General features: G+C 43.9%; 1 protein-coding gene across 2 annotated transcripts in view; it reads right to left on the bottom strand.

Annotated features, from left to right (window-relative positions):
• Nucleotides 1-21,804, bottom strand: part of Exoc2 (exocyst complex component 2) — a 150,560-nt gene that overhangs the window by 128,426 nt on the left and 330 nt on the right. The gene's annotated exons all lie outside the window — the stretch shown is intronic.

Here is a 21,804-nt window from a genome sequence, read left to right as displayed (position 1 = left end):
AGCCGTATTTGTATATGGAATGTGCTATTGTCATGTGTATAGACTGCCTTGAGTGTGAAAATTGAAGGTTTGGGGGGTTTTTTTGGTTTTTTTTTTTGTTTTTTTTGTAAAGTGCAATTCATATTGTCAACTATAGTTAATATAATAAATTATTTGTGGTTTCTTGTTTGGGCTTAGTACACCAAAAAACAGTTTATGTTGAAAAGTTTGATTTTTTATAATCAACAAATATTAAAAATTCAATACTTAATTTTTGTGGTATTTTTTCTGTTAAATACTCATTGTTTAATATAATAAAATTCATAAAATAGTAATTTAGCTTCATCAACTTGAGGCTTTCTTAGGTAAATGGATATAACTAGAGACCATACTGGTAAGTGAAATAATTCATACCCACATGTGCAAACATCATATTGCCTCACTAGTGTAAGAACCTAGAAGAGTAAATAAAATCTGAATGGTACAATGGATACTGTGAAAGGGAAAGAATCTGTTCAATAGGAAGAAAAAACTGGAATGAGGAAAAGGACAAAAGAAGGGAGAAAGATATACTTATGTATATATGCAGGATGGCTTGGATAACTGAACCGCCAATTTGTACTGATCCACTAAAAAAGAGCAGTTAATGCTTAATTTTTTTTCTTTTTAATTTGCTAATCTAAGTAACTAATTTGAAGTTAACATTACGTAATAAAACAACCATTGTCAAATTTCTATTATTTTGTTTGGGGAAATTGTGTCTTTTTTTTTATCATTTTATAGTCTCTTTAAAAAATATTTTAAAAATTCATCTCTAGAAATATTCTAAAGACTAAAATATGGGTACAATAGACCCATGTTTCTGTGCTTTTACGACAAAATCAATCTTATATTTCAAATAGACTTTCTCCAAGCTGTCTCACACTGAGTGTGTTAACTGCTACCCCAGGCCTGACAGCAAGGAAGAGTCAATTCTTTAAGCCCCTGGGGCAACCTTTACCCAGGCTATAGCTAGTTTTGTCTAATCCCTTCTAGAACTTGGAAGGGTTTCATGCACAGAGGGGAACACTAGCTGCTGTTTCCCTTGTGGCTGAGGCCTTTGGACTAAGCTGTCTCCAGTTCTCTGCACCAGGATTATTGGTGAGTACCACCACACCTGGCTTCATTTTTCCATTTTCATGGGCTTCTCTCATTTCTGGTTGTGGACATGTGAAGGAACCCAACAGCCCAGATACTTAGGGCTCACATTCAGATCAAGTACCAGCCAAGAACAAACTGGTACCCAGAATGGGCACAGCACCTCTGATGAAGTCACTTGGACATGACACTCCCAGAGATATCATCATGGTTCTTCAGCCCATTGAGCTAGCACTGACTGCACTTTGCTGCTTCTAGAAAAATGACTTTTAACCCAAGATTTGAAAACCCCTGGTAAATTCTCATTGGCAATGCACATCAGACCTCATCCTTCCTTTCCCTTATTTTTGGGACTTCTCTAAAAATCATATGGAGTTGTTTCAAGAGCCAATATGCAATGAGAAGAAAGATTTGTACTAACAGTGTTTGGGCAGGATATCATATCTACATCTTGTACAATGAATAACCACTACAAAGACAATATGCAATGTATTAATTATTGTAACAGTCCTATTAACCTGTTTTGAAACTGTCTGCTGTTTCTCAATAAAATAAAAATAAAAGAAAACATAGTCTACATGACACCAAACATTTGAAATTTTCTAATACCTGCTTTATGACATATGATCAAAATTTTTATAACATTCTATGTATGCTTTAAAAGAGTATGTTTCTATAGTTGTTCAAGCAAGATTCTCTCTATATATTCTATTACATCAAACATCTTAAGCATTTTCTATATCCTTACTGACAGCCTATTTGGTTAATATGACACTGGTACAAAAATGTCTCAGTCATATGCTTATGGATTTCCAATTCTGAAGTATGGCAATCTTGCTTCATAAAAGCTGAATTCAGGCTAGGGATACAGATCAGTGGCCAGTGCAAAGTCCCAAGTTTAATTCCCAGTACCAAAATAAATAAATAAATAGAAATAAGTAATGTTATTAAGTGCTCATAGATTTAGAATCACCATTTTTATTCTAGTTTTTCTATTCTATGAAAGTGTATACTAGGTTTCTATTCTTTGAATAGTTACTCTAAAACTATTATACATCCTTAAATATATCCTTAATCAAACTCTAAAATAGTCAAGTTTTTACCATTCTTCTGTACAACTCAGAGTTAGCTTCACTTTATTAACTAGATTTCATTCCAACGTTTATTATTATATATTTCAATTCTATCTGATGTTCAAATGCATACAATCACAATAATTTCCTACAATCAACACAGATCTATTCACGTATTTGCCATTGTACACACCTGTATTATCTTTGAATTTATTCAGTTATAATGATGCTTTTGAAATGTCTACATGTATCTGCATATTATTAACTCCTTTTTATTGCTTAGTATTTTATTATATGAATATACAATAATTTGTTTATTTATGAGGGTCTACAACTTATCTGATTTTATTACACAGAAATTCGGGGGAGTTTCTAATTTGGGGCAATTATTAATAAGGCTACTTATAAACATTCACATTAGGCCACTTTGTAAAATAATATTTTTATTTTTCACAAGAGTAGGATGATGAGACTATTCATCATTATAAACTGCCAAAAATTTCCCAAAGTGGCAGTGTAATTTTCATACTCATCAGAAGCATAAGAGAGTTCTAGCTGCTCCACATCCTCACTAGCAGTTGGTATTGTGTCTTTTAAGTAAATATGGTGAGGTAATTCACTGAAGTTTCAACTTACATTTCCTTGATGAAAAGTTATACTGAACATCTTTTCATGTGCTTATTTAATATCCATACAGCTTTTATAAAATGTCAATTCATTTTTTTGTCCATAAAAAAAAGAGCCAATATGGAATTCCAGGTTCTTTAACTGTTTTATGAATAAATGGGGTTTTAGGTTTGTGGCAAATATTTTCAGAAACAACAATAAGAAGCTAGAGACATGGGCTCATTCACTATATTCTTTTCCTCTTTCCTCACTGTCTTAAATGACTATATGAATAAAAAGCTACATGTATATTGTATTAATATAGTTAGAATTTAAACTGCTACTTAAACCTTAGATTCTTTTCTGGAAGTGGCAAGAAGTTACTTTGTTCATCTGATTTCTTAAAACACAGAAACATTATATATAGTGCAATATGTTTTGAATTGCAAGTGGGTTGAGAAATCTTGTAAAGTATTCCAGGTAGTTACTGAGAGCACTATAGTAGATACTACCTGGAGGAAAGCAGATTTGTGGATTTTTCATTTTTAAGAGTTTTGTTAGGATTTAATGTTACCAATTTTTTTTTTTTTTTTAGCTTTTCTTCTCTATTATTCTAGTTTCTATTTTATTGGTTGCCACTGTATCATTTTCTTTATTCTGTTCATTCTGCTTCCTTTTTTGGCTCCTCCCTACTCCCTTACTTTGTGTTTCTTAAGCTCTTCTAGTTTCTTAAAGTAAAAACACAGTTCCTTAATTTTAAATCTTCAAGGGCCTGAGTTCAATCCCCGGTTCCGCCAAAAAAAAAAAAAAAAAATTTAAATCTTTCATACAAGCTTTGAAGCACTACTTTGGTGGTATCCCACAATTTTTAAATACATGTGTGTAATCATGCAGACAAAATATTTTATTTTTCTCTTGATTTTTTCCTTGGCTGTTGTTTAAAAATATATTGTTTATTTTCCAAATACTTGGACGCTTTTAGATGCTGTATTGCTACTGCTAATTTCATTTCTGTGTAGACTTTGTAATTCATTGCTACTTACGTTGTAGCCCAGTATACAGTTTGTCTTAGTGGACACTCATTCCACAAGCACTTGCAAAAGAGTTTCCCAAACATCAGTTAGGCATTAGGTCAAAAGTAATCAAAGGCATTGTTTCCTTGTTTTTACAGCCTTACTATCTCTTAGTCTAGTTATTAATATTGAAAGAGGACACTGGAATTTCTGTGGTTGTGATGAATAAATTCTGTTTCAAATACTGCATAAGGCTACTGCAGGATGTATTTGCTACCTTCAAAAAACCGCAGAGGCTTTGTATTATGTGCCCATACTTGCACCATGCTCTTCAGGTGGCATACACTTTGGGAGCTTTCCAAGATTTTTACCTCTTAATAGACACTACATTGTAACTTTTATTGTATAAAAAGACTATATTGTAACTTTTAATAGACACAGTCTCCACACTCAAACTGATTCTGCTATCTGACTGGCTTCCCAGCATACAGCTTCCCCGCTGTGAGGCTCTTCAGGTCTGTGGGCAATGAGCGTCCACCCAGAGGCCTGCCAACAGGCTCCACAGGGGTGCTTGCTGGCCGGGTGCACCTGCCAGTCAAAAGCACTTTTCAGGGCCTGGCGAAGGCCCAGGGGAAATCTCACCACACTTTCCCGCGCCCACCCTCCGCCTCAGGCTCCCCCACCTTGCTTCACCAAAGGCCCTAGGCCTGCTGGCAGAAGGTGTCTCGGTACATATGGGGTCTTTGGCCATGTAGTTTAAGGAGCGCTCTGGAGGCCCTGCCCATCAAGGCGGCAGGAAAGCTCATGCATGAGGCAGGGGTGGCAGCCCTTCCGGTCCACAGGGAGTCCTCAGCTGAGTTAGCTTTGGGTTCCTAGGCCAGGTGGGTTCCACGGCCCTGCTTCTGCCCTCCAGGTGGTACCCACTTTCCCTCTTGGCCTCTGTACTGATGGCTCCAAGGTCTACACTCTTGCTATCCAAGGGAGAAGCATGTCACTGTAAGAGTATTTTACACAATGTGAAGACACCTGAAAGCACCAAGATAACCAGCCCTTTTTAACCTTTTGGTACATAAACCAGTGCTGTCTTCTTCAATCAGGAGACACGCATAGTTATGTTTCTAATAAAAGGTGCAACATACTAGATACATGGTTGAAAACCTTATCTTTACACATAAAATATATAGTGAGCATCTTCCAGATTGGAGGAAAGCAGATTTGTGTTTCTCTCATTTTTAAGAGTTTTGTTAGGGCTTAATTTTATTAATTTTTAGAGATTGGTAAATACAATCAGCTCCACATCATTTTCATGGCTGCTTGGGTTTCCACTGTATGGGTGTGTAATAATTCACTTCATTATTCCACAGTTGATGTGCAGACTTTTTGTGCTGTAAAAACAAGTATGAATCTTCTTTTGGAGGGAGAGAATTAACTGGGCATTGAACCCACAGCCTTGAGTGCTAGGCTAGTGCTCAACCACTGAGCTACCTCCCCATCCTTTTTACTCTGACTCAGCGTCTTCCTAACTTGCCCAAACTGCCCTTCAATGTCTAATTCTCCTATCTCAATCTCCCAAATAGCTGAAATCATAGGTCTATGCAACCACAGCCAGTTGACAAAGAACTGGCTGGATAAAAGTATAAAATACTTTTGCAGATTTATCCAACTATTCCCTCAAGTTAAAGTCCAGGAGGAATGAACACCTTCACCTGGAACATCAACCAAGCCTGGCTGATGGAATATGGCTTCGCCCAATTCAAAAGTAAATGCAACAAAGACTAGGAAGGGTTTTGAATACATTCTGGGCAAGTTGCAAGGTGGGGTCCCTTCCAAAATACTTGCAGAGATAGGGAAGGAAGCCAAGGAGGTGTGGTGGTTGATACATTGTGTCAACTTGAGAAGTTGGAAGCATGGCAGGATGGCTGCAGAACTCGAAGCCCTAGGGCATAGAGGGCCCTCCCTAGAGTGATTCGGCACAGGAAAGATGCAAAGGGGAGTTGAGGAAGGATTCTGCGCACACTGCCTCAGGAGCTCTAGTCTGCAATCAGCATGGAAGCAAAAAGCTGCAGCTGCATCTCCTCCCTTCACTTCGCTGTTTTCCCCACCCATGAACTGTTGCCTTCTACCTTGTGCCACTCTTCCCTGGAGCTGGCTGAAATGGATTGAAACCTCCACTAACTGTGAGCTCAATACAGCTTTCCTTTCTTAATTTTGGGTGTCAAGTATTTTGTCACCCAAATGAGTAAAAAGTAATAGACAGAAAGCAAAGGCGACAGCACCGACAGCTACAGAGAAAGTCAAGGACCTCGCCAACAAGGCTGCCACCAAGCAGCAGCAGCAGAAGCAGCAACAGCAGCAGTTCCTATAGCTGTTGTGGGCCCTGCCACCAGCATTACCACAAGTCACCTGCCAGCATGGCACTGCTCCCTCTGCCCTCTCCCCAACTTGCAGCCCTCTGTGCTATCTGTGTAGAGGGTTGGGCAGGTAGCCTGTCACTTCTGCAGTACAGCACAGTATCCACATCTGAGCCCATCCTGCTTATTCAGCTGTTGCACAGCTGACAACAGGCACAGAGAGGTGGGGAGATTTGCCTAGGGTCACCAGCAGAATGCAGGGCTTTGTTCTCTGTGACCCAAGTTACCTGGAACAATACTTAGCACTCAATAAATACTTGATGTTCAAAACTGAATAAATTCAAATTCCTGGTCTTCTAGCTCACATTTCTACTACAGAAGTCAAGTTCATTCTTGCTCTGTTTCTTCAATCTGTACCTTAGTTTTCTGGAAAACTGGACATCCCATATTGGTCAAAGCAACACAATACTGAGTCCCAGGAGACTTCTACTCCTGGGCTGCTGCACTGCGCAGAGACCCAGTGTGGACTTCACAGCTGAGTGAGGCATGAGGAGGTGGGCCCAGCTGGGAGCTGCACTTACTGGGGCACACCTCCCAAAGGTTCATCTGTCCCTGCCCCTCCTTTGCTGACGTAACACTCCCTCTGGCTTCCATAACCTGAACAGCTCTGTTCCCTCATACCTTTCTGCTGTGATGTGCAGCTTCCCACAGGCCCAGAAACAAGGGCCAGCAAACTGGGACCAAAACCTCTACCACTGTGAGCCAAAATATACCTTTTCTCCTTTAAGTGACTTTTCTCATGTATTTTGTCACAGCAATAGAAAGCTGGCTAACCCCTAGTAAGACCTCACTCCCACTCCTCACATCCTACCATCCCCACCATCCTCTCCTTGACAATGTGCCCTATCTATACTATCAAAACAAGAAAAGATTTTACTCCACATGACCCTGCACACCCAGACCTCTAACTGCGGTTTTCCCCACCCCTTCCCCACACCATCTAAAAGAAGCACCTGCCAGCTCTGGAGAGGGTGCCTGGCTGGTCAGCTCTCCACTATGTGTTTAGACTAACTCTCCAGGCTTCAGATAGGCAGGGATGAGGTCAGACAAGGACCAAAAGTACATTCGTAAAGGCTGGTTCCCTGTGACTTCCTTAATTCCAACTAGGACAGTGGAACATGCTATAATCCAAATCTGGGAACCTGAGCACTATCACCACTTTTAATCAAGTTTTCTATTGCTGTGCTGTGTTCAAGGAGTAACAGAACTAACAAACTCTGAGCCACAAATTAAACAACAATGTCAAATTGATCATAATTCACATGCAATTAGCCAAATTTGAATCATTATAACTAAACAGATAACTCTAGGGTCAAAGTGAGATCTTTATTGCCATAATAATTACAGAGGTGGTGCCAAATGAACACTAAAGACTGCTGACATGATTGCTTCTTTTCCCTAGATTAGTCTGTAAAAAAATAAAGACAGAATTTGTGTAGCCTGGGAAACAAGGCTATTTTTCTATTTTCATTTATTCTCTTTGCTGTCTAGAATGTGGGCTGTTTTCTCAGAAGACTTCACTTATCCTGTTTAAAAAAAAAATAGTATCTTGTACAAATGTGACATGAACATTCAAGGACTATGGGTAAAAATGAGTGTGGTGCATGATGAAAAGGAAGAAAATCTGCAACATGTAACAGTAACTTCAAAAATAATGGGGAGATGTGAGGTGGTGATCCCGGCGCTCTCCTTTGCCACTTCTCTAGGTCAAGCGTATACATCCTGCATCACCAAGGGAACCACTGCTCTCATGTTCTCTGCTGCTAAATCCTAAGGATGCATTTTGCAGTCCAGATTCTTGTATTAATAATCATGTCTCTTCTATTTCCAGACTTTAGAATGCTTTGACAACTCAGAGCCTTGGGGATGTAGGATAGGACAGCAAATAGCTCGCCTGGGAGCCTATCTATGACAAACCAACCAGCCAGGGTGGTGTGCACAGTCCCATACATCCGGCTCCTGTGGTCAGGGACACCATCCCTTGCCAAAAACACCCTAGGCAAGGAAAACCAGAGGCTGTCCCTGCAGCCCGGAGCTCTTGGAAACTGCACACTATCAACCATAAGTCTTCTGGGCAAGCCCAGACTGCCCATGCATTCCCACTGGGGAAACCACAGAAGAGGCTCTGGCCTTGTTCCCCACCAGCTTTTGAGGGCCTGGCCCTCAGTGCTCGGCAGCCCCTCCTCTTGAAACTGAGCGAAGGACTATCTTTCCAACAGCAGTTGCCTCCTGCTATGTTGGCCCACCATACTGGACCTCCTCACCAAAAAGAAAAGGTCTCAAGGTCAGGGTGTGGAGAGGCAGGAAGAAAGCAAAATATACAGTTGGTTTATGAAAATATACTTGGCTTATGAACTTAATTTGGTTTTATGATTTTGTTGTAAGGTTGTGTTTGTCACCTGATGCAGTTTGTAAACAGAAGCAAAACTTTACCTGTGTTTTGTTTTTTTTGGTGGAACTGGGGATTGAACTCAGACCCTTGCACTTGCCAAGCAAGCACTTATTCTACTGAGCCATCTCCTCGGCCCCTCTTTACCTATTTTGTTTGTGAACTGAGTTGTTTGCAAATAAAAAGTGTTCTGAGGGCCAGAGAAATAGCTCAGTGGACTAAGCACCTGCTTAGGCAAGCACAGGGATGAGATTCGAACCCCAGCACCACATGCAGCATCAGCTCCGGCCCCAGACACACTAAGACTGGGCGTAGTGGCACAAAGTGATCCCTGTGCTGAAATCCCAGCACTGGAGAGGCTGAAAACAGGATCACTATGACAGAGAGAGATAGAGAGAGAGAGAGAGAGAGAGAGAGAGAGAGAGAGAGAGAGAGCGAGCAAGCGATAGTTCTGCGAAACAAGGTATTCTTGTGTTTAGAAAATTCTCACCCTTTAAATTCTATGGGAGGGGCCAGGGAGATGGCTCAGTAGAATAAGCGCTTCCCTGGCAAACGCAAGGGCTTGAGCTCAATTCCCAGTTCCACTAATAAGTAAATAAATAAATTCTATGGGAAATTCCGGCCCCAGCATAGTGCTGACAGTCCTTTATCCAAGGCCAAACAAGACCAACTTGTGACAGAGCACAGGGGAATGCAGTACCTGACCTGACTATGATAGAATGCAGAAAGAGGCACTATAACCCTCATTTCTGAGATGGAGATTCTACAGAAAGGATAGGGGGCCTTGGGACGGTAACTTTCACAATGGACTACTGCAAGGGACCCTGACTCCATGAGAAATGTGTTGATATTTTCATGTGTACTGCACAGGTAATATCTGAGGGACCTGGCTCTTGCCTTTCAAGTATGATCAGGGTCTGAGAGTGGAATTCAGCCACACAGCACCAGCATGTGTGAGATCCTGGGTTTAATTCTAGCATTCAACCAAAATCAAATCTAAAAACAATTCAACAGAAATTAAAAAATACAAGTAACACTAGTAAAAGAACCATCCATTCATCAACAGATACCCATCTTAGCCCTAAGTAAAATATAAACCAACAACAGTAATAAGAGCACACTCACTTACGGAGGGCCTGTTATTTCTGGCAGGCACTTTTCTGTTACACCCAGGGTCTAACTTCTAACTCTCGCAAAGCTCCACTGAACACTGCCCGATACCCTGCAGCTAGCACCTGGCACCCCAGGGCTCAACCTAGAGTCCTTGGATTAGATGTACTCACCCCCTTTTTCCCTTTCTCTCTCTCTCTCTCTCTCACACATGCATGGGTTGTGTTCAACTCTTTATGTTGTCTTCATGGGTTAAAGGGGAATCAAACAAGAACTGCTTCCTGTAAGCACTGAGATCCTAAGCAGCTCTTCTGTGGGAAACATGCACAGGGAGTGATATGCTGGCATGAGCCGCCACACCAGCAGCCAGCCAGTCCAGCAGATCCTGAAGACCATCTTTTCCCTCCCTAGGAACAGCAACTACATGGTGGGAAGGGTACTTAACTAGCCCGTGCCAGGGCTTCTATCTAGATGTCCCTGAAGTCTCATGCAGTCGTGGGGGGGGGGGGCCTTTTCAGAAGTGGCTGATGTAAGGAGTGTGCTCTGGCATGAAGGACATAATGCTGGGACCAATTCAGGGTGCAATGCTAGGATTAAGGCCACCCCATCATAGGTGTGAGTGCTACAAGGGTGGGCGTCCTGAATGGGACATGAGACAAAAAGGAAATGGTTGCTCGGCACTTGTGCTGCTTTCTGCACACATGAACAGTGCTCCTCTATAATGCCACAGTGTTTAGAGCCAGCCAGCTATGAACTGAAACCTCCACAACCTGTGAGCTAAACAAACTTTGGGTGTTGGGTATTTTGTCTCAACAACAGGAAAAGTAAGACTGTAACCAGAAACAAAGCTTGACCTTCATTCTCTCTCCGAGATGACCTCCAAACTTTGGAAGTAGGCATGTTAATCACTCAGGAAAAAGCTGGCGAAGCAAGCTTTATCAGTCTCAATTTACCCCACTGCCACTTCAAAGCCAGAAGCCAGGAGACAGCTTCATGGGCCAGCTGTGCCCGACACACCTGTGACTGACAGTATTCATTCCGCAGACTGAGCCACACCGGGGCGCCCCAGACCCTGTGCTCCACAGCACTGCTGGTGGCTCCCCACCCGGAGCAATGGGCAGTTCAAGCCACCTTGTCCAGCTTGGCCATCTTCAGTTTCTCCACCTGAAGCCTTTGATTATCTATCCTAACTCTCCTCAGTTAGGAGAAACCCACCAGCTCACCCTTGTTAGAGTGCAGCTCCCCTTATTTTCAGACTTTTCAGTTAACCCTTCTCCTGCTGGATGTGGAGCCCAGCACTCTAGGGGCTGACACAGGAGGGCTGCAAGTACAAGCCAAACTTGGGCAACTGAGTGCCTTAGCAAAATCTGTCTCAAATTTAAAAATCAAGAAAGGCTGAAAGCCCTGGGTTCAATTTCCAGCGCTAGGGCCTGGGGAAGGGACCTCCCTGGTAACCTTGTGCTGAATGCCTCAATTTGAATTCCCATTCTAGGACTCCCCTACTAATCCCAGGCTCTATGGTGAATAGGGCAACAGAGAAAGTGCTCCCTTAAAACCGCAGCACTTGAGCTGGGCATGGTGCACACCTGGAATCCCAGCACCCAGGAGGCTGAGAGTTTGAGGCCAACCTGAACTAGATAGTGAAACCCTATCTCAAAAAAGACAAAAATTACAGCACGTACTTCACATGATGGGAAAACCTAAGCCTTGAACATGAGGCACAGTGGGGAGCCAAAGGGTAAGCCAACTTCACTCTAAACAAACTGCTTGCTTTCCTTGCCTCTTATCTTTGGGGTGTCAACCCCAGAAATCTTTGTTTGTTTTTGTTTTTGGCAGAACCGGGGATTGAACTCAGGCCCTTGCACTTGCCAGGAAAGCGCTTATTCTACTGAGCCATCTCCCCGGCTCCCCCAGAAATCTTTGTAACCCTCCAAAGCATAAAACTCTTGCTTACATTAGCTCAAACATCTACAGGGTGCAAGAATTCCTGGTTACTTAAAAGTCAAATAAAAATATAATTTTAATTGAACCAAGAAGACCTAGAAAGACATGAAGCAGATGTCCACTCCAGCCACTGGGTGGGGGGACTGACTGAGAGTCACATGGTGGCAGGCTCACTTGTGGGCTTCAGGGGAGCATATGGCTGTGGGCTCACTTAGAAGGCCAAGGGGAAGTTTGAGAAAATATTCAGAATGGCAACATATGAGTAGTTTTTAAATATGTACACAGCTCACAAAGATCAAGAGCACAAGAGCATCAACCAATAACATTTTAAAACTCCAGGAGAAAAACAAAGCAGAGTGCTCCTAACCTAGGGGATGCAAAAGAATCGCTAGGGGACAGTGCAGGCTGGCTGTGCTCTGCAGGCTGGGCATCTGGGTCCCCAGCGGACACAATCCTGGGGCTGCTGCAGGCCGCACAGCGGATGAGGATCCTTGGGCCAGGCTCCACAGCAGCCTTAGCTGTCCTTCTATACAGACTGGAAGCTGCTCCTGAAATGCTAGACATAAATGAAACAAATCCCTGCGATTATTAGGCCTTAGCATCTCTGTAACTGGAAGTGTGCTACAGCAATGGGGAAGAGGGGAACAAAGACTACAAACAAGGAGAAAAATGGAGCTCATACAAAATGTGAAGTGAATAACACGCAGGAAGTGTGAGACACAGAGAACAGGCAAACATCAACAAAGAACACAGGCTATGCTCAGGCAGTGAGATGGAAAGCTCCTGGTAGGCAGGCTGTGGTTTAATTATCGGATACTACACAGCTCACTAGAAGTCACAGCTGATGGCTGGACACAGCGGTGTGAGCTGTAGTCCTAGAGACAACAAAGACGAGCCAGCTTCGGCAACAGAGCAAGACATGGCGGCACACACTTGTAATCCCAGGACTTTGGAAGGCTGAGGCAGGAGGAGTGCAATTCCAGCTCAGCTTGAACAAGTCAGAGACTCAGCAAGACCCTGTCTCAAAATAAAACATATGATCTGGGGGACACAGCTCAGTGTAAAGGTTTTGTGGTCCCCAGCACCACAAAGGAGAAAAAAAAGTCACAACCAGTAGTAACTGGCAGAGCTGAGATTCAAAACCAGGATCAATTTTACACTCTTCTAATTCTCCATTTCAACTTTCCGTGGTGGAAATCACAAACGTTAATAAACAGAGGGATCAGGATAATGTCTGGCTGTGGCATCCTCTCCCACTACAACCCACTCTCCTTCTCCTCAGCACAATGTCATGCGGCTTCCTGAGGGTGTCGGGCGTGCTACTGACAGCACTTCCTTTCACTCGCAATTGCTCCAGTTTCATCTAGGAACAACTGGGTACCCAGCCCAAGTTCAGGGTCTTAAAAACTGTTATGGCTGCTATGGCAGAATCAGGATCCAATGTTCCTATAAACTTTTTTTTAAGGACCACAGAACAGGGCTACCCTTACAGCACACACAGCTGGCAAGTCCTGAGAAGGGGTGAGTGGGTGCTCTATCAGTACTGAGAGGCCCAGCTGGGAGACAAGCAAGGACTTGCTTTTAGGTAATTATCTACACTGCTTTCCCTGTGACAACGCACACGGAGAGAACTGTTCAGGAAGGGGGCAGTCTGTGTCTGCACAGGAAGGTCCCACTGTGTGCTGCTTCCTTCCTGGGTGAGCTGCGAGACTGCTGTGGCTGCATAGGAACCCAGAGGATATGACCCACAGGAGTGCTGTCTCAGGATGAAGTTTTAATGTCCAGCAGCACCCATTCTGGCATCACAGACCAGGCAGCAGTCTGTGATGCCAGAAGGGGTCACTGTGGTCATCTCAAAGGGCACTGCCATTGTGGTCATCTCGAAGGGCACTGAGGATGGCATCACTGTCCTCTGTGTTCCAGCTCTGACAGCACAGCCCACACAAACCAGAGAACTCCAAGCTCTCAGACCCCAGCCCAGGGTGCTCCAAGGCCAAGCACAATCCCAGCTCTGAGGGGCCATGAGACATTAGATCTGCTCCCTAATCCATTCCTCCATTCTGTGCTCAGTCACACACACTATCTTTAAACCAATAAATCTGTCCCACAGTTGGTAATCATCAGGACCACCAGAGATGCTAAGCGAGGACCACTAATCACGTTGTGCAGGGGCCTCTGACCCGAGAAAGCTCCTCTTGATCCTCTCAAGTCTGTATCCTGCCATAGAAAAGAATGGAGCAGTGGGAATCAACCACAGTATCTGAATGGTGACTCCGCTCCTGGAGCTGCACTAGTAACCACAGGTCCAGCTCCAGTGGGACCATTCCTCATAGGGCAGTAAGGTGAAAAATGAGATACTGCTCCAAGTAGCTCCCCAAAGCCACAGAATAACAATAAGCCACATCTACTGATCCCTGGGAGCCCCGTGGCCTAGACTTTCTAATCCTTCTGCTCAGGAAATTCAAACACAACTCTTAGCCAGCCAGGCTGCCCAGAATGAGAAAGCTAAGCACCGCTACACCCCTAAAGATATTAAAGTCTACAGACATTTATTCCAATAACAAAATGTTTACCATCTTAACAGAAATGCTCAGGAATGAGGGAGAAACAAATCAAGAAAACACCACTAAACTATTCATAATGAAAGGAATAGGGGAGGGCCGGCCTGATAGCTCAGTGGACTAAAGCACTTGCTTCAGAAGAGCACAGCAGCCAGGGTTCAATCCCTGGTGTGCTGTGCCAGCCGACCCTAGGGTGTGCTGAGATGAGACTGAGAATGGGTATGGTGGCGTGTGCCTATAATCCCAGCGCTTGAGAGGCTGAAAACAGGAGATCACAAGTCTAATCTATGTACCGAGACCCTGTATACCCTGTCCTAAATACAGAAGAAAAAAAAGGATTAGGGGGAAAAGATAATGTCCTAACTTATACTGTGACAGAAAAACAAAGTTTCATTTGTCTAACTCATCAGATCTTTATAATGAAATAAGCCAATACCACCGCTGACAAATGTAATAACCACAGTAAACAGGCACACCAAAATCAATGTGGAATTCCTAAAGGTCAAGGACTCAACTGTCAGCTTAAATTGGTTAACTGCACTAAAACTACTGAACATGACAAATGTCACCTAACTCCCAAATTCTTTTACGTAAGCACTGATGGATTAGCTTGACTCAAATTTGTATATAATACCTTTCCCTATTTCTAAAAATACACCCACATTATAACTTATCTTACAATTTCTGCTTCATTTCTCTGGTTCTATCACAAAAGAAATTTCTACAAGGCTGTACCATAACAGAGTGGAAGCAAAATAACACTCAGCATGCCCTGAGCATTCCTGGGCTGCTGCGAGGGCTCACACAGGCAGACGCTATGCAACATGCTGTGCAAAGTGCAGGCTACAGCACAGCTGCAAGGGACTGGAGCTGGGAATTGCTGCGGAGAAGCCCTGGGCACGATCCGGCATCCGAAATAAATTAAACAGTACAACCCCTCCTCCGCCCGCCAGCACTCCAAGCTGCTTGGGGACCACACACTCAGACCACACAGCCAGCCAAGCACTCAGGCACCAGCTACAAGCTGTCACTCCAGCAGCAAGGGACCAGACGGCCTGGCTGCGCAAGAAGCGGGAAGGGAGGGTGATGCCTCCACGCAGCCAGGGGATGAGGGTCAGGTCCCATAAACCCCCTGAGCAAACAGGCCGGTCGTGCCCTTGGGCAGCCCTGACCCAGACTCCCCACACCAATTTAGTAGCTGATGAAGGATTAACAAAGCATCCATTTAACATCAATTAACCTCCAATCCATCATAAGGCAGAAGAGAAAATTACTATTACAAAAGCTTTTCATTAAAATAAAGATAGAAAGCCACATTTCCTTATAATTTATAATGCATACTTCAATTTTTTTTTAGATTTATCTTAGCTTTAGGCAACTGCCTGTTTTCCTTTACAGAAGCACACAGGGATAAATTTAGAGTATTTTTACAACAGAGATTAGAAAATTTCAACCATATAATTTTCCCATACATTACTTTTCAAAAATATTTACTGGTAGAATAATGGGCAATACATTCTTATTTTTCTACAAAACTTCAGTCAAAGTATACAGAAAAGTTAATCAAATACACTATCATACGTCACTATTAAAATGGTAAAATGACACAACTAGTAAAGAGTTTTAGAATTATGAGATAGTTTTTACTATTTGGTAAAGCAAAACTTTGCTGATTTCAATAGCAGACAAGAAAGCTAAACAAAACAAGAGGTTCAGCTCAGCTATAGGAAAATGTAAGTTCTGATACACAAAAACTGAAAAAAAAAGTGATGATGTTAAAACCATTTTCTGAACAGATTAGTCTATAAAAAGGAAGCAATCTGCCCCCAAAATGCCTGGCAAATGCCAAAATCTCCTGAGAGTCCACAATCATCTCCTGCTACTGAGACTGCAAGAACCTGCACCACAGAATGAACCAGAAAGGCAAGAAGACCCTCAGACCCAGCTAAGCTGGGCAGGAAGGCTCCTGCGGAGTGCACCTCCTGGATCTTTGGCCCTGGAGGCCTGGTACAGCTGCCCAGGGCACAACCTCCAGGGACAGACCTGGGCCTGGTAGGCTGCGCTGGGTCCTGATGGCTTGGAGAACCATGCCCTTCCTTCCTCCATCCTCTGCCAACTCTGATTCCACATTGCCTACCTAGCGTCAAGGTCAACTTAGAACAGCAACAGAGACGCCACACATTTCACAGCGTGGGACAATTCTGGAGGGAAGGTCATGAACTCCATCACCTAGTTTTCCAAATTAATCCTCTTTCTCCTCCCACTCCAATGCAATCCCAGTCCACAAAAACAATCTGCAGAAACTGAAGGGTCTGGGGCCATGGAGATGGCTCAGTAGAATAAGCGCTTGCCTGGCAAGGACAAGGACCTGAGTTCAATCCCTGGTTCCGCCAAAAAAAGAAAAAAAAAGAAACTGAAGAGTCTGAGGCCCACAATGCCCTGCTGAGAAGACAGGGTCTCAAGGGGGCATCTGCAGAAGAAGGGAACTCACCCCACCCTGGCTTTCAGTCCCTCTCTTTGGGCTTCTCTTCCCATTTGCCTCTTTGAACAAAAACTGAGATAGGTGTGATTTTAAATGAGAGCACAGGTGTTTATATTTCAATCTAGTAACATAAACAAATTGTCTAATAAGTGGTTCTTCCATTTTATCTATTTCATCTGTTGTATCTAATGAAGTCATTCATAGAGAGAGAAAATCTTCCATCCTACTACAAGATTTGGAGATGAGATAAAGGTAAAGAGAGTATGTCTGAGGTGAGCCAGATGCAGCACGGACAGGATAGGACGGAGGGAAGCCCCAGGCTCAGCCCCACCAGCCATGACCAGCTGTTGCTCTCCTGGGACAGGCTCCGCACCATCTGAGCAGGAAGGACAGCTTCCAGCCTCCATTTTTCTAGGAGCCTGTGGTCTTCAGCCTCTTCTGAGAACAATGACTTCTGTAAGACTGCGTGGCTTACAGGCTGTGATCGAAAAGTGACCATTCACCAGTGCATGCCAAAGACGCGGAGAAACAGCAAAAGTGAAACAGAACAGTGCAGCCACACTGTCCAACCCCCAAACAACTGTAAAAGCCCCGAAGAAGACATGCTATTTTCATAGGAGAAAGAAGGGTAGTTTCCTACAAAACCTCTGCACTGTTTATTCAAAAATACACTCCCAATTATATCTATCCAATGTCCCTAACACTCCATTATTAGATCTACATGAATGGATAAGATACTAATTTCTGATTCTTTAGAAATGTAATTTTTTAGGAAAAAAAAAATGTCTGGGATACCCCTCCTCCTCCTCCCAAAAAGGAAAGCACCTGGACAAGACTGAAGAAGTCAATCAAATAAAATTCATTTCTATCTTTGCTTACTCTACTAAGATTTGACATATACACAGAGAATGGTCACTCAGAAGGTAACAGTATCAGATGTCTACATCTCATAAATCATAGAGATAAATGAGAGTTATAAAAAGGAAACACCCTCAGATTTGTTTAGTCAAAACAAATACCGGTACTCCTCACTTGACAACTGAGTCACAGTCCTGCAATGAAGCAGTTAAGTGGATTGTTCACTAAATTAGGAACTGTACGTAGGACAGACATTACAATATTCAGAACAAAAAACTGGTCAAAGGAAACTTCAACTTGATGACTTGGCTTTTATATGCACAAATCATGCAATACTATTATGTGTAACACAACATAAAGCTATAGTACTATACAGTGTGATCAGCAAAACTTATACTACTGTACCTAGAAGCCACCGCAAGGCTGCACTACAATTCACACTCTAGTGCTGTAAGCCCGGGAGCAGGCTGTAAGTCCAAGAAGAGGGTCCTACATCCGAATAGCTCTCCTTGGTCATAAGTCTGATCAGTAAACAGGTAGGTCCTTCAACAAGGAATAGCTCTACTCATCAATCTCTTACTATGTCCCAGGCAGGAAACTGGAGAACTAATAAGAACAAGATCTGAAAGCTGGTCACGTAAAAAGACTTCGATCTTCCGTGGAGTCCTGCACAAAGCCAGGGGGCAAGAAGTAGGTGACCTAGAGTTGAGTATAAACAGCTATTTCAAAAACAAAATGGGCTGAGAAGGAAAGAAGAGAATTTAAACACACAAATGTGAAGCTAAGGGGATTCTACTTTTTCACTGAGTTGTTTTCTAGTTTGCCTTATACTTGCTGGAAGCCTGACCACATGTAAAGGCCACAGGCAGGTGCGTTAGCAAGACAGGAACATCTGTGCGTAATCCTCACGAAGGCAGGAGCAGGTGAGCAGCACCTAGCTACAGGATGGGTCCTAGCATAAACACAGTGTCTACCCCTTTTACATGCAAGACAATGGAAGTTTCTTGGCAGAAACACCATGGGATGCACTCAGACACTTCTTATCTCTTATGTCTAAAGCAGGTGGCAAAATCATCACGAGAACAGAATCTGCAGAGATCAAAAGCAGGGGCTAGTGAAGAAAACTCTCCCTAGAATACTCCTTCGTGGCCAGGATGGGACTGGTGACCATGGGTTGATAAGGACACAAATACAGATACAGACTTTCCCCAGCTGGTCCCTGCAACTTGGACCCAAGCATTATGCAAGGCAGAGCTGAGATGAACCAAGGGTGAGAATGAGCCAGTCAGACTGTGAGGTAGTGGCTTGGGAGTAAGGATCACAGAGCCCACCTGAGGAAAAAGAAAGTAGGTCTAGTTGAGCCAGGAGAATAGGCTGTAACTGGCTTGTCACGTGGGCGTGACCTGTCAATCATAGAATTTGAGGCTATAGGCACAGGTCAGTTCCCAAAACTGCACACCTGGGACCAATCAGAAAGCACAATCTTCAATTTTTCTGGAGAGAACCTACACAGGTTTTTCACAGGATGGCCTAGACTTGAGGGTAGCCTACAGAGTGGGGGACGCAAAAGATGGCGCCACTGAGCGCACAGTCCCTGAGCTCTCCCCTTCACCCACCTCCTGCACCTTTCCTTTAACTGGCCTACACTCACTCTGCAGAACATGTTTCTTTTTCTCCCTTTAAGTAAAACCCTGCTACCTTCTGTGCTCGTTTTGTCCAATTCTATATTCAGGACCAGAACCTGCAAAGAGTCTCTAGAAGGAGACTCCAAAACCCGGTAACAGGGTGGAGGTAAGGGAGAAACACGAGGATGAGGCAGTAAGCAAAGAATGAAAGGTGTGGGCTCTGGGTGTGAAGCAGGCGCCTTTCTAGGTCAGAACAGCATATCTCACGCTGGTGCTGCTCCCTCTGTGTTGGTCCCCTCCTCTGTGGCTAGAGCTGGAAGCTGGCTCGACTTAATCCTCCCGTTTCTTCTAGCTCCTAGCTTCTCTTTGAGCTTCACCATCCTTCTGTACGCCCTGGCCCTTCCCACACTCTGCAAGCAGTCTCTCCTTATTCAAACCATCTGGCATGAGTGCGGCTTCCTGCTGAGACCCTGACTGACACAAATCATACCACTCACAGAGGGTTTTCATTAGAACTAAACAGAGGCCAAAACACCCTGACTTTCTGTCTTGTCCTGCAGTAAAATTATAACAAAATTAAAGTTAAATACCCTCCAAAATCACAGAATCTCAGAACTGGAAAAGGCCTTTAAAAACTCATTCAAACTCAGCAGTGAAACAAGTGCCAGCTACTGCTAGCAACAGCAGCCCTGTACACTTTTACCGGAGTGTTTACTGTGTGCTCAGCACTATTCTGGATGTCCTGGGGGAGGAGGTGTTCGTTGCTTAATGACCACCAAAATTTACTGTAAGCTGAAAATATTAAAAATGACTTCTACCCTCTAAAACAAAAACAAAGCAAGCTGAATGGTCCACCCCAGTCTTAAACACCATGGAGAGTATTCAAAGAATGTTCAGAAAGCTTTTCTGCTGGCTAATACAATTTTCCAAATAAACAATTTGTCTAGCAAATCAGTTCCAAACTCCTCTGCCTGGCGCCAAGGCCTCCATAGTCCACATTGCACTCGCTCACCAGCCTGCAGGCCTCTGCTCCCCTTGCAGCCCAGATGGTCACAGGCCTTTCCCATCATGCTCCACTGCCCCAAAGCTTTCCCCATCGCTCCAGCCCCAAATCATCCTTCCCTCTGATGGACTCCTGCTGTACCTACACTCGATTCCTGAAAGATTCTTCAAGATAACATGATACACTGAGAGTTTAGTTCTGTGCTGTTCTTTAAATGCAAAGGCAAAAATTCTCCTTCCGAACCTGAATACTGTTTCTGCCATGTGTGGCAGGTATACGCTAAGGGGAGAGGGGAGGGTCCGCCAAAGATGACTGAATCTAATCCCTGTGCAGCAAGGGCACAGTCCTTTGACTTGTGTGTAAACACTAGTGAGTTACAGCTCCACCACCAGGGATAAGACATGTGCTACGTGGGTAGTGGATTTACTGAGCTGACAATTTTCAAAGCAGGGATTCGAAAAAACAGTGATAATCTAGTTTTACATACATTATTCTCTGAATACCCAAAAAAGGAAACTGAGGCCCAAAGAGACGAAGTAACTCAGCCAGTGCTGCAGAGCAGGCCAATGGCAGCCCAAGAACCAGTGAACAGTTGCTGTAACCAAAATGCTTCAAGCCATCACTTTTAAACTGAGATCCAACAAATCTAAGGGGGTGTCCACAACCCCAAGGTCATAATTTCTCTACAATTACTAAATGTTTGTGCATTTCATGGATAACCCTTTCAGCTCACATTAACATATTCTAATACACACAATTTACATAGGCAGTCCTGCCACATTTTACCCAGGGTTGTGGGGTCATCCAACACCCCACATTGCTCAGCAGAGCCCTGCGTATTTTCCAAAGTCTCTCCTGCTCAGCGCTGGCCGACATCTCACCGGTTCAATGCCTACTGTGGTAGGCGTTGTGAACGAGCCCTTGCTAGGTAATGAAGGGTAAACTGCAGCGGTGATAATGCACCTGTAGCTCCAGCATGCAAGAGGCTGAGGCAAGAGGGTCGCTTGAGCCCACCTCAAAAGAGGAATAAAAAGAGAGTAAACTGAGAACAGGTACAAAAGTGAGAGACAACTCTCTAAGCAGCACTTCCTGCATGACCTCATCCTGCTGCTACCTGACACTGTTCCAAGTCCTTCGCAAGACTGCCTTTGGAAAATATTGTCAGAGCCAAGTTAGGTTTTCTGTAAGATTCACAAAATAATGGGGCTCTCAAACATACGTGGAATGGATACAAACTTAACCAACGAGGACAACAATCATCTTGTGGAGCAATTGTTCAAAATGATATCCAGTACATGATACTAAATACTTGACAAGGAAAAAATCATTTTCTAAAACACGAACTGTTCTGAGTTATACTGGGAGAGCCTACGCTGCCCTGCTTAAGACGACTTAATTTCTGCTTCAACAGAAGACGTTCCCTGGTGTGAGCACCCTCTTCACACACCGGTGGGCCTGGGGAGGCTCGTTTCCAGGCCCTCTGTCACTAAAGGAATCAGCTGCACGGAGCCGGCCCGCACGCGAACCGCACTCGCAGCCCTGGGCAGCGGGGGGCAGGTCGCCCCGCGCCGGCTCGCGCTCCGCACCGCGGCCCCGGGCGTGCTCGGCTGACG

The sequence above is a fragment of the Octodon degus genome, unplaced genomic scaffold (assembly GCF_000260255.1).
Source record: "Octodon degus isolate 3935 unplaced genomic scaffold, OctDeg1.0 scaffold00023, whole genome shotgun sequence".
Classification (NCBI taxonomy): Eukaryota; Metazoa; Chordata; class Mammalia; order Rodentia; family Octodontidae; genus Octodon; species Octodon degus.
The sequence above is the reverse complement of the archived record's forward strand: the minus strand, read 5'-3'. Positions and strand labels throughout refer to the sequence as shown.